The following is a 17,082-nucleotide window of genomic DNA, read 5'->3' on the forward strand; positions in this document are numbered from 1 at the left end:
TTATATGAAACCCAGTGGAAACTGTTTCTTTTCCATGTGATATTTTTGAACAGTGGGAATAAGCATTAGGTTTATAGGTACTTAATAGACAAGTCGTAAACATATGGCTGATGCTTCCAAAATTTGCTGTAAAACAAAAAAAAGAAGAAAAATAACACTATTAACCAAAATAATACTAGCTGGATTTGGAACACAAGTACCTTTGGTGTGTGTGTTTTTTTTTTTTTTAACGGTGTTCTAAATTAGTGATATGTTACAATGTTTTAACCGTCTTTATCTTTTGTTTTTTAATTAAGATTAGAAGGAAATAAACACATCAGGATGCAAACAGCTGGAGGTACAGTATGTCTTAACTAACATTATGTGCTTGGCATGTATTCATTGAACATAAGCAAGGTGGGAACGCTCCCTGTGCTGCTCTCGGGTGATCTGGGAATTGCCCAGTTACTTCTCCAGCTGCAGCATAAGGCTTCTAAAGGCTAGACCAGGGGCCAGTTCTTAGTGGTGCAGATACAAATTAGAAAGTGGGTAAAGTCACCTTCTTGGTGAGAAGTGAGAAGCAAGGAAACTCCATATTACTCCATTTGGGAATGAATAAAAATCAAATGTCATTGTATTTGTCTTCAACCACACCACAGCTCATCTTGTAGTGGTACTAAGACCTCCCATGAGAGGTGAGCTGTACCAGCAGTGTATAGACCAGCATCTGTAGAGACAAAGCTTTCCCCAGAAATTATTTAGAAAACATCCTCTCTGTTTTGGGGAGGACAAAAGTGAGGCACCCACTACGTAACGTACTGGAGCTTTCCTCTTGCTATGGGAAAATCTGTGGGGATTTGGGGGTTTGTTCTTCACCAGCCAGAATAGGGCAATGAAAATTTGTAGGCTCTGTTCCTGACTTAAGAGTTTCAAATAACTAACTAAAAAAAAAAAAGTCCTTCAGAAGTTCATCTCTGAAAAAAAATATGAAAAAAAGCCAAGTATCCATTCAGAATTTGAACTAAATAAACATTGACAAATTTTGAAAGGGAACTGTTTTGAAGTCTAGCCAGTGGGGAGGGGGAAGTTATAAAGCTGCCAACAATTTCCATAGGAAGTAGAACCCTTTCCTAATTTAGGTGAAGATCCAGAAACCGTTCTGTCTGGTCCTGGTGCTCAACGCAGGTCTACTAGAGTGGAACACACATACACTGATTATCTTTGATCATGTGAATGGTTAAAGCTCCATGGACTTTGCTAAGAGGACTCATATACAGGGAGACCCTCACTTGGTCATCACACCTGATTTCGGTAACCTGGCTGAGATGTCTAAGCTAGGAACACTGTAACCCTTGACCTGGGCAACACTGAAGTACTTTCTTGAGGTTGCAGCTTTCTGTCTGTGGTTGATGAACAGAGCCTGGATTAATTAGGTCCGTGTCTAGGTGCTTTAGTTAAATGCCTGAGCTTGGGTAGAATCAATCACTTGACCTTTTCAGCTCTTCAGAATAGTTGAAAGTGCCTTCATTGTTGCAAGATCAGGGCTTGGCTGCTGACTCAGGCTAAAAAAGGCTTGGACAGATGAGCACCTTTATATCTGCTAAGGGTCCTCTGAGCTCCATGAGTTTATGTGCATCTGCAGGTCATAGAGTACAAATCTCTCAGTTTCTAATGATCCCCTAGTTCTCTGGATTATGTATAGAGTGTTACTGTATTGCTTTACCAATATTTCTTTACCAGTCTGTCTAAATCTGTTTGTTCCTTTCTTTTTTTGAACAGTCTTCTACTAAGACCAGTTGCCAGTGCTTTAGAGAGCTGTCTTTGTGCTGAAGATTTTTATACTTACGTAGACTTCTGGAGAGCAAGAGAGATCAGAGTAACAAAAAAATCTAAACTGTTGCAAGTTCCAACTACGGGTGAAGCGTAAAGTACAGCGTTGAATCAGTTTCCTATGATGGTTGCATTATGGAAACCTCCTGCTCTTCTCCAGTGAAAAATGAAATTAGTGAACTCATGGTGGATGTTTCTGCACAAGAGCTAACTTTGATGATCTGCAACTTATTTCTCTGTGGCCATATTGCAGATTTCATCAGCTATCAGCTACGCTTCATATATTTTCTCCAACAATTTTTGATAGATTTTATATAGAAAACCACTACTACTGTCCACTTAATAGTTCCTATGGTAGGTTCCTGTAAATTAATTGTTAATTTACTTCAGAGTAATATATTTGACAGGTTTGCATCTTTTTTGGTAATATTGCAAATTTTAATATTTTTGCTGTGAAAACTTAAGAATAGGATAAAAAAGCGTAAGACCATCGGATTCTTTATAATTGCTACCATCACTTTTATACAGTGCGACAAATATTAGTGTTTAATTTTCACCTTTGAAGAAGATGCTCAAGGAAATTTATTTAAATAAGAACAATGTACTTCATCATAATATTTACATGTCTGGTTTTATTTTCTTCAGCTTTATCTCTTTTATAAAGCATTACATGGAAAAAAATACTAATGAACCAAACTGTCATGTTATGTCTTCCGTTCTGTGAAATATTATAATGACATTTCCTTGCACAAGGATGAAGTGATCGTATTTTCAGAGGTAACGGGACTAAACTCCAGTGCTGCATCCTCCTGAACTGTAGAGGATTTTTGATCACTATTAGAGTTTATATCACATCCCTAAGCCTCTCCAGTACAGCAGATTGTAACAGAATTAGTGGTGTTATTTTAGCAAGTTGTTGCATTAAATAATGGATGTGAGGTTTTAAAACAATTCATTAGGTTTATAGCAACTGTAGGTTTCCCACAGAACAGAAAACAGATTGTACATTTCCATATGGCTGAACAAGTATTTAAATTATTAAAGCCTTTTGCATAATTATTTAGTCAAACTTTTTTTAATAGGACATGATATGCCATACTTAAAACAAACAAATAAACCAAAAAATCCCAACCCACACCACATTAATGTATTACTTTAGATTTACTGCTAATCTCTAGAAATCTGCCACTTGGGTTATCAACTGTTTCAGGCTTCCAGCTCCTGAAGGCAAATACACATCTCATACTTGACCCCTTCAACTTGAACCGAGATGAAATAAGCCTGAAGATTCAGAGGTGGTGTTAACATATCTCAGTGTGAATGAATGTCTGTAGATTACATCTGCAGAGTCTTGTTCTTGCATGGCAAGCTGATGAGAACTCGCATAACACTGGGTAATAAACAGGCACGTTTGCTTCCCACCTGCTTCCCATAGCATAAGGGTATAGTTTCCACATCACATGTTCCACAAATGGTCTAAACCTTTTGCACAGCACCGGTTTATTTAGTACAAAGCAGTTAGGCCCATGCCTGACCTGATCACAGTTGCATTTCCCAAAGCAGAAAAAACACCAGTCATCCTAGGATAGATCGTAGTTCAGCTAGTGCTTGAAAAGCCAACAACAGATGCCAGTCATCTCCACAGTTATTTCTTCACTTCTATCATCAGTTGCTGGGAAGAGTCGTCAAAAAGGTGGACAGGGCTAAATTCAAACATCGCTTGTTCTGCTACTGACATCTGAACCCCTGTGTGGGCTGAGGAGAGAAAGAGGTGATCTTTATTGAATAGCTCTGAGCAGTTGGTGGTGGGACAGTTGCAAAGAGTACTTTTTCTTGTTTTACGTCATTGTTTAATTTTTCCTCTGCAGAGCTGCAGAGAAGTGTGGAACACTTTGCAGAATTTGCCTCTTAATGAGTCATCCTCTGAATGTGTGGGCGGTATGGTAGTTTCTTAATATTTTTGTTCCTCTGCATCTTTCAATCTCAAAAGCTTACTGATCAACTGACAAATGTTTCAGTATCATGGACTGGAGCCTCTGCAATAAGTACACATTCCATTACGCCATGCGGGCCTGTACCCATCAAACTGAAAAGCTAGGGCTGTGCCCGTGTCTTAGATCTGCAAACTCTTGTCTTTTGTTTTTCCAAGGACCCACAGATCTAGAAACTGTGTGACAGGACACTGTATTCCATCTTGGCCAAATTCCACTTAGGGAACCGATTTTCTCCTCATCGAAATTCCTCTATGGCGAGCAGCATTTCTTAAGCCTTTGTTGATAAAAGCACATGGCATTTAATGGAGAAATGAGTATATCTGCTCTTTCAAAACTTACAATCTATGGATATTTCTGTTAGGAAGAGGAACACAAAAGAAACCCTATATGCCAGCTGCCAGCTGCGCATTTGAAGGCATCCTTGAAGGATACTTAGGCACTCAAATGATGGTTCAGTGTGTGAACTGAGAACAGAACACAAGGAGCCATTGAACAGCAGAGTTATTATTAAGGAATATACTTTGGTTTTGTCAAAACATCTTGAATTACCATTTGTAAAGGAGAAACATTTAAATGTTGGGGCTGTAATACCATTTCCTTCTTCGCAGTTGTCACTCTTTCTCCAGCCAGACCTGAGGAGACAGTGTAAATAATTTAACAAAGTCAGTGGATTCAGGCTTTATAATCTCAGACTCTCCGATTTGGGATTCTTTGACAGCCCAGAAATACTATGCTTGAATTCACGTAATTCAGACAAGTTAATCTTGAGAAATTCTGGAGTATCAAAGCATAGGGTTGAAACTACAGTTTGTGATTAGCTGAAAAACGATCCAAATATCTTGTTGTATTGCGAATTTTGGTCTAGTAGTACAAACTATTTCACCCCAAAGACAGCTGCTCCTTTGAATTACACTGATGAGACAACGCATTTATTTTGATTTCTTCTTAAAGCAGAACCTGAAGCTTAGTTGTAAGGACCTGACTTCTCGGTATCTGAGTAGTCCAGGTGGAGGTACTGCCTGTCTCACGTGTGCCATCCACATCACAGTGTAGTTCAGAGGACGTGACATAGCTTTAAATCTTTGTGTCGCTCAAGGGTTAAATCTGTCACTAAGAGGGTTGCAGAAAACCTGGCAAAGCCCAGTGTAAGCTCAGTTAGGACTTCATTCACTAGAAGGGAAATCCTCTCTTAGCAAAGAGTCCACACAAGGCTTGAAGCTGCAGAAAAACATAAAGGTAAAATCTGTCTCTAATGAACACAGAGGCAAAGTATGAAATGATTTGATTTCATCCCGCATGTCTAGCAGAGGAGTCTCTGCTGTGTCGGACAATGGCTGAACTGGTATCACTAGCGTATTGTTCCCCGTCACCCACACAAGTCTAGTGATTCTCAATAATCATGCTTCCCAAGCACTCAGTGAGTCACTGCTGATCTGTTTTCTGCAAAGTAGACCGCTGTTTGGTTCCCATGGTGATCAGAAGTGACAATTATTACAGACTGCTACTACAGCTCCTCAGTTGCGTGTACCCACTAAAAGAAGCTCTTATCTGGTTATAGTTCCTTGGAGTTCTGCAGTACATCATCATCGCTTCCTATTGACAGCAATTTGGACGCTTCAGGTGAATTGGCTTTGTGGAGAACATACTGGAGAAGAGTGGTTTGTGGAGTATTTTTGTTTTGCAATGTATTTAGAAAAAGGCCAAGAAAATAACAGCTCTGTAAACTTTCCATAGAGCAATATTGTGCCAGTATTGCAGGAAATCTTTTGAGGCTGGGCTAAGTGATTCAACCCTTGCTTTAACAACAAACATGCACAGAACTTCCTTTTATCATGATAGGATTTCATTTTACATGATCTGACAATTTTTACTGTAACCCTAGGGTTTGCAAACATAGGATTGTTTCCCAGACAGCGGAAACCTGCTTGTGGGGGCTTAGGAAGGCTGTCACCTGTGTTGTGGGAACTTTTGTGTAGTGGGCACTTATCTGGTCATTATTAAAATACCTATAGCTGGAGATAGGACCCTGCTTGTGAAACAGATCATTCCATGAAGTGCGGTGAAACTCTCATTATCTTAACTGTACTGAGAAAAGAATTAGAATGATACCATGGGATGGAGCCTGGATGAAAGGGATTTCGTGTGCCAGAAAGCAGGAAATACGTAGGAGAATGAGGATTACAATATTACACAGTGAAGACAGATGCAGAAGGATGTTAAGAACAGAAAATGACGTAAAGAAGGAAATAGTTTAATTAAGTATCTGCTCCATTTCTCCGTGATTCTAATCTCTTGAAAACAGAGCAAGAAGTAGACTGCTGCCAAATTGTTTTAAGACTGAAGAAAAATGGAATTTGGCTTATCGGTTCATTTCAACCTTCAGATGTCTGAGATTGGGAAACAATTTACCTCATTTTTATTTGCTTAATGCCCAGTGTAATGAGCCCGTGAAACTTATATGTCATTTTGGGTGTTACCAGGATATATAAATATCCTGCCTTCTCTTTGAAAATTTGTGTTAGTGTTCCTTTTGTTTATGTCTTTCTATGCAGACTGAAACTTCTAATTACTTTGGAAGTTTGCATCACACTTGAAAAACAATTTAGTAGACTGAGAAAATACCAAGATGTAAAAATCATTAGCCAGCGTAGTACAAGGAAAGATTATAGAGCACGCAAAAAGGAAGCAAGAGCTTAATCTGAAAAGCAGAGTACAGTTAGAACCAAAGCTTTGGTTTAGTTATGCCATCTATTTTACATTCCTCATAACTAATGGACCACTGTGCAAGTGATTCGTTTGGATCACAGCACCCTTATCAGTGCTCTAGGAATTAGCAGGCCACTTACAGAGTTTTGTTTATGGTCTTTGATTCTTATATTGTAAGAGATTGCAGTCATGTGAAATACTAAATTCCACCCTTAGCCTTTATTGCACACTTTTTATGTCTGCCGAATCTCAGTGTTGTCTGCAGGATGGCTTCAGCTTCTTAAATGCTGAGCTCATTGGATTCTTACTGTGAGGCTGTGATTCAGAGCAACATGTTAATTGGAAGAAGGTCACATTCAGTAACTGTTTTGTGGGGGATACCAGACTGTAGGAGCTTATTGGAGTTAGGGAGGTATTCAGACTTTGGAGAGAGTCCACGTTGCGTCACTACCAAACTCTGAATGCAAACATAACAGCACATGCATAAATAAATAAAGTCAGGGAGGTAATGAACACTTTTCAGCTTATATATAATATCATATTTATGGTTATGTTTTACTGTACACTGACCTGTAACTTTGAGCTGTGAATATTTTTCCCTTGGATAAGTTTGCATTCCCCAAATAACATTGTTGTAAGAAAAAAACTTGGAAAGATTCCCGCTACCTGGTTTGTCTATAGGACTCTTACATGCTTTTGGGAAATCAACCAACAGATTTTCTTTAAAATTAAAAGATCTGATTAGATCTTAATATATAAATAGTATCAACTTGACCAAACTCCAAGTATCTGTTTATTATAACAATGTACGTCATCTTTGAACTCTCACAAGAAACCAGTTGCCTACTTCTTTTTCCTTTTCCAAATTGTGGGTTAGCTTAATAAATAAATGATTAAATTCTTTTACTGTTCTATCAAAGGAACTGCTTTGGATCATCAGATAAAAACAAAACATTTTTGGCAGGGAATTAATTTGTAATAAGGAAACTGTGCCAGCCAGGGGAGATGGAGCTTCTATAAATTCCAAATTCTTTGTAATAGGATGAATAGTGGTTGGAGAACTTACACAGCACTATTAAAAGGTCTTTGTTCAATACATCATTGCTTGTATAAGCATTGCTTCTTGAGAAACCCAAGATATCCAGTGAAAAGAACCCTGAAAATCAGTACTTGGATAATAATTTTTGATTTATGATAATAATTTGCCAAGAATAGCATTATCTTTTTCCCTTCTAATTTCAAGAGGAAGTCAAATTCTCATCCCAACCAGTAAACAATCAACTGCAAGCAATTCTAATTCAGAGGTACAGGAAAAAAAATATAAATGGTATTGACTAGCTCTATCGTAGGGACATATATGTTCATATACTTGAAATTAATCCCAATCTTTAACAAATTAGGCTAGGTTAGACTAGATTACATGTTTCCTCCTTTCAGGTATTTTTATTGAAATATGGTATTTTTCCTTCATTTTCTCCTGTTGGCTGAAATAATCCTTGGCAAAATATTTCTTCATTATTTGTTGTAAGAATGTGTACTTCACACAATTTTCAAAACTTTTTGCACTATTTCCTGGTTTTGTCTCAAATACACCCTCTGGCATACAACCCTGCCACGGACTAGGTTTTACCTAAAGGGATAACCTCACACCTTTGCTGAGGTGAGCACTCCATGTAGGTGCCACTGAACAACATCTTATCCTGAATGCTTTGCTACTCAGCTGTTTTTTTCAATGTCAGTTGAAACATGGATAATGTTGCCTGGTTATTTTCTAGGAGTGGCATTTATTGCACGTGTGACTGTATCATCTTGGGATTGATTTGGACTGGCATGGTTGTAGGAGTCTTCCGTTCCTCAGTGTAGGTTCTTGAAACCTCGTCTTACCTCCTGCATGGCACTTCCTTCAGATATGTCTGTGGACAAGCAGCTTTGTGCTACAAAGTTGGAAGGCACAAAATGATGCGAAAGTGTCTCCACTGCTTTCCAGTTTGAGCAGTGATGTGCAAAACAAGAGTAAACATTGCTGGTAAATTAGTTGGAGAGATGACTTTGCCACACTGCACGGTCTCTTTGGAGCATCTTGAAATGATGACAAAAGGAGCAAGATAATAAGGAATCGGGTCCTGTGATTCAATATCATGAATGCTTGTATTACACGCTGCAAATAATAGTGGTATCCCTTGTACTGTCATTGCAGTTGCCACAAAGTGGTTGCAGTCTGCAACACCTGCACACCTCCATAGGTAGTAAGGAAAATTACTTCCAGTTGATGGTGGCTGACCACGTGACCCATAGGTTTCCCTGCCTAGGTCATGGGATGTGGCTGATGTGCGCAGAGCGCAACTCATCATCTGAAAACTACCACTTGGCAGCCTGCTGGTTTGGCCACGTGGCTCTGCAGTGCACCTTCATAGTGTCTACCAGTGTAAATAGTCAAAGTGGTTTGAAGCACCAGCTGATAGACTGATGAGGCAGAAGGACATCTCTATGACATACTCTCTCTATTGATCCCACTGTCTTTTTGGTGCTCGGGGTAAGGCGTGGTGGCTTCACACCCACTGAGGGTATTATCAGTGATCCTGCCCAGGCCAGTTGTACCATGCCATACTCACACCATGACAGCAGACCAGTAGAAACAACACTGCTGTGCTGGGGAGGCTGGCCTTGTCTTCAACTGGCTGAAGTCTTAAATAGTGCTGGGATTTGTTTTTCTGCTTCCCTTGCTCTCTTAGCAGCAAAACCCAAGTGACTGCACTGAGTTGCCTTTTATGTGCCTCCTGAACAAGCCTTACGTTCAGAGCCGTGCTGGTGACAATCAAATTAATCACTGTCCCGTCGGCAGCTGCACATTGGGCTCTCCCGGCAGCCTCAGAGGAGGCGGGCTGTAGCCTTGGATGTCGGAATAAATCCTTGTCCAAAGTAGGTCAGCAAACCATGCCCAGCCTCCAGAAATGGCTTTGTTCAGAGACAGCAAATTTCTTGGTATTGCTGGGGATCGTTTTCTTCAAATGTCTTTCATGGGAAGGAATCCTACAGACCTGGATGGCAACACCAGTTCCCTGGAGCCTGAACCCTCTGGCAGAACTTAACAGAAAAGATGTTCCGAAGGGAGAGAATCTCAAAGGCTTGTTAAAAAACCCCTAAAAAGTGCAAAAGGAAACCCTTGTAAGGAGCCTTGCTACACCTCTTCTGCTCTCATTTCTGTTCAATTAATTGTTCAATTGATCAATTTCTGTTCAAATAATGTTCAATTGATTTCTCCTTAAAACCTGCAAATGTCTTAAGTTTTGATTTCACAGTATCTACACATATGATTTTAGCAGTTAAAAGCTTACCTTTTTCAAAACACTTATTTCAAATTTTGAAAAAAAAGTTGCTCTGTGTATATTATTCTGATTTCTAGGAATTTGCCCCAAATAATTAACCATTCTACAGCTTGTGGTTATTTATTTTTCATTTTAGGGTTTAGTTTTAAGACATGGACTCAAATGCTAGTATTAAAATGGAAAGTTATCTCATTTTACAAAATATTTAGCAATGACAGTGCTAACAGTACTGCTTGTCACTTTGCCACTGCCTGTGGCAAAGTTATAGTTTATGGACATAGTTTCAAAATCAAATTATTTTAAATAACTTTGCTTCTTATGGAGCTTTTAGGTCAAGTCTGAAAGATAATGGAGTCTGTAAAAACATTGTCTCTGGGCTACTTCAGATTGTCCTCTAAGCCATAAAAATGTGTCTCTGACGTTTTTTCTATAACGAAATCCATGCTGTTGTCCAGTTTCAAGGTGATCCATTATACCTCTGTTCTAGCTTCTCTACAGATGCTACTATTATTCTGCAATCAAAAAGGGCAACCAGCCATTTCTGGGTGCTCTGTGAAGCCTTAAAAGCAAGATAGCTTGAAAGAAATGTTTGCATCCTGCTGTGTTTTTCTGACCTCCAGTGCACTTTGGCCACTACTAAACTATAAATAAGATCAAAAGATTCACTCTCTCATGCTCAAAAAACCAAAATAATCAAACATTAAAAAGCTAAAGAATGCCAAAATTAAGCTTCTTGATATATTTATATTATGATGCATTTTTTGACAATGTGGCCAAATACTATTTTTTTCACAGGATACATGGTAAAATAGACGAATCTAATTGGATATGTATGAAAAAGTATATTTTCCCTTGAAATTTTGCAAATATTTGTTTAATCATTTTATCATTGATTTATCATTGATTTGGGCCAATTTGTTGCCCAGGAAAATGTTTCTTGTACTGCCTGCACAAGTTCGACAATAAAAATGTAATTTTTCCTCTCTTTCAAGCTAAGCACTTATTTTTGAACCACTGAAAGCTGGTTCTTGGTTACTCAAAGCTGGTCTTATTACCGAGGGCAACATCTGGTAAGGATTGTCAGGTGCCGTCTAAAATTCAGAATAAAAATGTCAAGCTTTCAGCTTGACGAATCTCAAATTATTTTGTTTAGCATTTACTGTAATTTACTGGGAACTCAGAAGTTTTCATCATGCTGCTGAATGGGTTAAAATAAAGTTAAAAAGAATGAGCAGGCTGGTACCCTTCCAGCCTCACAAAAGCTAGTGTAGGTACATGGAGGGATAAGAGGCAGCTGAAAAGGAAACCCAGCCCCTGCCTTTGGGTGGACCATCACTCTCTGAGAGCGTGATGGAAAAATGTAAAGTTTTCCCAGCCACCCAGATGAGAAGCCTGTAAAAACAGTTAATTGCTCATTTGGTCTCTCTGTGTCTTCTAATTGTTGTTGTCGTCATCGTCGTCGTTGTTGTTGCTGTTATTACTTAAAGCTAGTTACCTGTGGAAAAAAGCCAAAAGTACGTGACTGATTTTTCAGCAGGTTCTCTGTTTGCCTGGTCGGTTTTGATTTTTATTTTTTATCTGATTTCAGAGCTAAAAATAGACACGAGGGGCTGGGAATCAGAAACTCCAGCCTTCCTTATGCCACAGGCTTGTTAGTCTTGGCTAAACTGCTTAGGTGGAATTCTTCAAAACAGTTTTTAGACTTGAATACCCGAGCAAAGGGCTTTTGTTCTAACAAACAGCACCTCAGTACTCCTCCAGGGAGAGCCGAGAGGAGTTTGTAGTGGTCAACATGTTTCTGAGGTTCTTGGGACCACCAGTGGGGCCAGGTGATGCGGTGAAGAGCCCACACATCACCAGCTGGTGTTCTCTCAAGGGGCTGGATCTCCCTCTCTGCCCTCTCCATCCTTTCTGCCACCTTGCTGCGTCCATGGTGGCACGTGAGAAATGCAGCCCCAACGTGTTTCACATCAGCTGGAGAATAAGGATTTAGCAGCTCTGGGGGGTGTGATACAGGAAGGCAAAGGAGGGGGGTTCGGAGGTGAGCGGGAAAACAGGAGCGTGTTAGTGATGTTGATGAATTGCTGTTTGTTGAAACGCTGCTCCCTGCACTTCTTCAGTGGAAATTACTCTTTTCTAGATGGAGAAACAATCAGTAGCTTAACTTCATTACGAATGCCGAAAAACATTACTCATGTTAGCAAAACAGCTTTTTGTTCTGTCTCTTTTTCTCTTTAAAAGCCTCAGAACCTGTCACTGTTTCCAGTAATAGCTTGGAAATGAGAATTATTACTATTTTTTTTTAAGTAGGAAAACAAATAATCCTTGATTTCATTCCCTGCTTAAATGCAACATTATGTATCCTCTCGTGAATTCTCCCGCCATGTTGGCAGCTCAGCCGGGGTCAGAGCAGCAGGCACAGCAAACCGTGGAAGCTGACCCGCAGCTCTGGGGGTGCAGGAGCCACAAGTTGTGGACAACACTTTTTTGGCTCGGGGGGAATGCCTGTGGCGGTGTTTCTTTTCATTTGCCAGCATTGATTCCAACGGTGCCCAGTTGCTGGGTTGAACAGCCGCCAGCACACCTGAACAGAAAGCCCTGGCAGCAGCACGCTGTGCGGGGTTTCTCTGCGGCTTTTAGCAAAAACCCAAACATTGCAAGGACCCGGAGTGAGTTTTTGAGGCACTGAGATCTGACTGAGTAAACAGCTATTTTTTATCTCGTTTGAGAGTGTCACTTTTCCCCATATTAGATGTACTTCCCAGTGACACGTGAGTCTCTTCTGACTCTAAGGGCAAGTGTTAAACTTGTCACTGCTCACACACTGTTTGGACGACCAGACAGTTCTGCAGAGGTCCAGCCTGAGAAAAAACAACTCCAGTGTCACAAAAATCCAGTTTTAACCTTGTTTTGCCTGAGCAAATGTGTGAATTCTGTGACCAACTTTTGTTCAGAAGAAAAGGTTTAATTTGGACAAGAGGCTTGTTTACTCTCCGCTGTGACTGGAAAAAGGTTCCATGGTAGAGGTAAGTAAGAGGTATTTCAGTGTCTCCCTTATGTCCAGCCTGGGATCGGTTCGGTCCCCAATTTAGTACTGGAGGTTTTCTTTCTTGCATTTACACCCTCCAGCTGATAAAATTGCAGGTGTTGCTGCTGCAAGGAAGCCACCAACTCCTTGCTTGTCTCGGGGACGTGAAGGTGCTTGACAAGGTGGTGGGGCTGGGCTTTCCCTGGGCACCAGTAGTCCTCTCTCCAGGGCCCTTGCTCACCTACTGTGTGCAGCTGCAGCCTTGGGCAGGAGAAGCCCTTTCACAGAGGTAGCAAAGAGAGGAGAGATCCTACCGCGTTCCCACATGTGTTATGGGACCAATCAGACTCCAGTGGGAGACCATGACTTGCTGAACACCATCTGAGCAGTAGGAGCCAAGACATTTTCATGAAATCACACAGGTGTCCAGCCCTGGCAATGCCTTTACTGCCTGGAAAGATTTCCTTTCCTGAGGTACTTTAAAGGGGAGGATCTTGTGGCATTCCCCAAAGACTGAAGATTTGGGGTCAGCAGGTGGCACAGCGTGAAGACTGGAGAGAGCAAAGCCTGCTCTCTCCTCTCCTGAGCAGCCCCGGTAAGACAGGTGGTGTGGCATGGGTGAAAAGCACCACGTGAGGAGGCAGAGAGCACATGGAGGTAGAAAGGTGGCAAACAAACATCAGAGAGCATCAGGCCGTTCGAAGGCATGTGGCTGAGTCCACGACCTGTGAGGGGAAAAGGGAAAATTGGGGCCATCCTGTGGCCATCTGAGTTTGTAAAAGGGGACCAGAGACCTGCAGCAGAGTGTTAGGTGCAGGTGCCAGGGAAGGGCTGCAGGACAGACATTGTGGAAAAAATAATTTAAGCAGCAGTCGCTGCTTGATATTTGCAGGCTCTGCAACTTCTTCCTTTGACATCGACCATTATCAGCAAAATCCTGGACTCTTTTTCTACAGGGGACGCATTTCGGGTGTATGGAGCTGGGGATTTAAGGGCTGACAGCTTGACAGAGGATACAGCGGCAGAGTGGCTCTCTGGCCAGGGAAAGGCAACCAGACACGGCAAAGTGGGGGCTTTGTGCTGTAAAACCCCCTCACTGCACAGGGACCGGCTGAGGCGGTTTCCCTGTGAAATGAAAGCAGAGGTGAGGGCAAGAGTCACAAGACTCTTTCCATGAAGACATGGAAGTTTTACCTTCTCCTGGGCTTGGCCTGTGCGATACCTCATCCAGGGAATGAGTGGGGAAAATGGGAAACACTCAAATCTCCAGGGGTATCTCCTGAAACCAGCAATTAGGGGAAAACTGAAGAGTTTTGCTGGGACGTGTAGAAATCATGAAAGACCTGAGGTGCTTGAAAGGGAAAGATCCTATTCAGTGACCAGGTCCAACTGTAACCCCACAACTGAGAGCAAGTAATGGTGGGCACCTGTGAAGTTGGCCCCCTGCAGACCATTGTAGATGCTCAGGGCTGAGGAGCAGCAGAGTGAGAAAGGTCTAGGGGCTCCTGCCTTGCCTCAGGACACTACTTCAGTGCTAAAATGGTGCAAACAACAGAGGCAGTGGAGGCAGTTGGAGGAGGTGGACCAAAGGCTGTCCAGATGGAGCAGAAAACCCCAACCCTGGAAACATTCAAGGTCAGGTTGGGCAGGGCTCTGAGCAACCTGGCCCAGTTGAAGATGTCCCTGCTCATTGCAGGGGGCAGCTGGACTAGATGACCTTTAAAGGTGCCTTCCAACCCAAACTATCCTAGGACTCCATGATTCTATAAAATCCAGCTGGGGGAATCTTCCAGACCTGGTCCTGCTTGTGATGGGAGCCAAGAGGGGATGAAGACTCTGAGAAGAAGCGAATAAAGCCCCTGGGTCAAGAAAGGAGGGTTGGACCATTTGTCTCCTGTGTGTGTCTCTGTAAGGGAGGCAAACCAGCAGCACGTTGGAGCTATATTAAAGGGTGAGTATTTCTACACGGGGAAAACTGCTTTTGATCTCCCCTGCGGAGCAGGCGGCGGTTGGACGGCAGCTGTACACCTACGTGTGTTTGTACGAATGCCCCCTATGCGGTTGCCTCTTAAACAAAAGCATTACTAGACTTGGGAAACGTAAGAAAAGGGGGGATGGCCCGGCCTCGGTGTGCTCTTCTGACCCAACACGAGGTACGGCAGCAGGCTGCAGCCGGGCGGGCAGCGGCGTGCGCAGGGGCCGGTTCCCCGGCAGAGAGCAGCGTTGCTCCAGCAGTGAGCGCTGCCTTTGCCTTCCCGCTGCCGGGGCGGCTCCGCGGCGCGGCTGTGGCCGAGGGGCAGTGGGGCTGCGGGGGGAGGAGAAATGACCGTACGGAGCACCGATCTTCTCCAGGCAGCCGCCGAACGGCAAAGTTCGCAAAACTCACCGGACTGAGAGTATTTAATGGAAGAAAAAACAGCCTATGGCTAAATGACAAGCTATCCGCCTGCGTGCAGGGGAGGTGAATTGTGAAGCAACTAACAAAGGTCAGAACTTTTTTTATTCTAGGGTCTCCTGTAACATCAGAAAATTAGAGTTTGTTCTATCACGTGCTTTCTACCAGAAGATTTACAGCTTCTAGTCCTGTAAGCAGTGTGCTGTACTAATTTCAGTGCCTAATGGGGGGCACTTGGGCCTGACCATCAGAGGTGCAGGTCACCTCCAAATGTCATTGAGCCCAGCTGGGGTCTGGGCCACTGGCACTGGCATCATCTGCTGTCTCCAATTAAGGCTCCTAATGGAGGTAACCTGACAAAAGGGAGTGCTATTTAAAAGGCTGCCAGCAAGAGTCTGGGAGAGCATGTGGTTAGTGAGGGGTGAGCCTGAACTGGACCTGATTTAAGCCAGCTGCTGATCCCACATGCTGTGAACTGGCAAAGTGACTTTTCCCGAGGGGCCAGTGAAGTCTGCCCAGTGCACAGTCACTGTTTCCTTTCCAGCCCATGCTTCCCTCTCTTCCAGGGCCTGAAATGTCAGGCCGAGTCAACTTTTTGCTGTGGAGAGCAAAGCAAGAAGTGTCTCCCAGGGCAGAACCAGTCCCTTTGAAGCAGCCCTGCTACTGTCAAAGGGTGGTCAGCCTGAAGGGCTGTGTAGCTGCTTCTCTGCTGCCATGGCCCATTGGTGGGACATGTGCTAGAGCCCAGTGACCCACTGCAGTCAGAAGCAAAACCAGAAGAGACCTGATGGGGACCCTGAGGGCACTAATGGGTCTTAATGGCCCTGCCTGGCTTCACCTGGGCCTCACACCCCCACCCCAGGCTTGGAAGCCTATCTGAGACCACGCCAGAGCCCCAGCCTGTTTCTGAACTGGGTTGTTGGTGGGCCTGTCTCCAGCCCTGTCTCTTGGCTGGACCCCTTGTGCCATGTTGCAGCCCTGCCTCTGGCCCTGTCTGCTCCTGACTGGGCACCCTGGTGCTGGCTCACCCCTTGCAGTGCCACCAAAGGACCCTCTTACCAGCCCCGCATCCGTCAGCGAGGGACCGGCCTGCCCAGGGCCACCCTTGATGCTCAGCTGGTGCTCACTCCTCTGGCAGCTCTGTGTGGCTCCCTGGCAGGGTGCCTGTGTCCCACTGGTGTCTGCGTGGTACGTCTCCTGCTGGCTTGATGGTGCTTCTCTGCTGACATTTCCCTCATTTCTTCATCTCTGAAATGGTACCTGCTGACATATGAAGCTTTGGCCGGTGGGGAAGGGACAAAAATAAAGTTCTTGTCCTCGGAACAGAGTGCTATTTAGGAATCGGTCCTCTTCCAAAGTGACGCTTTCATTTCTGGGCTCTGGAGTCCTTGGTAGACCCCAGTGATGGGTCAGGCTGTAGTGTTTTGCGTGGGTGCTAGTGCTTTTGTCGCTCTGTCTTACTTTCTAGAAGCACTTCCTTAGGATATCTCCTGGCACAGCAGAATCTGGTCAGCAGCAAGGTAGCAGAGCACTGCGAAAAGCAGATGTGCTCGTGAGCATGGTGTTTTTGTGGCAGACCCATTTTTGCCTTCTGGAAGAAACAGAGGAAAGAAATCAGTGTAAACTGTTGTGTGCTTCGTGCTGTACACACCTTTCCGCTCTGAGCTGGCCTGTGTTGCCACTTCATTTCTCATGGGCAGTTGCTTAAGGCTCATTCTTCATTTGGGCTAGATTTGAAATGGCATCTTGAAGCAAACAAATGGCAGCCTTTGGCTGTCTGACCACACTCGGCTCTCCTTGGGAGCCCAAGGAGCGTTCCGCCTT

The sequence above is a fragment of the Charadrius vociferus genome, unplaced genomic scaffold (genome assembly GCF_000708025.1).
Source record: "Charadrius vociferus isolate BGI_N301 unplaced genomic scaffold, ASM70802v2 scaffold989, whole genome shotgun sequence".
In the NCBI taxonomy this organism is placed as follows: Eukaryota; Metazoa; Chordata; class Aves; order Charadriiformes; family Charadriidae; genus Charadrius; species Charadrius vociferus.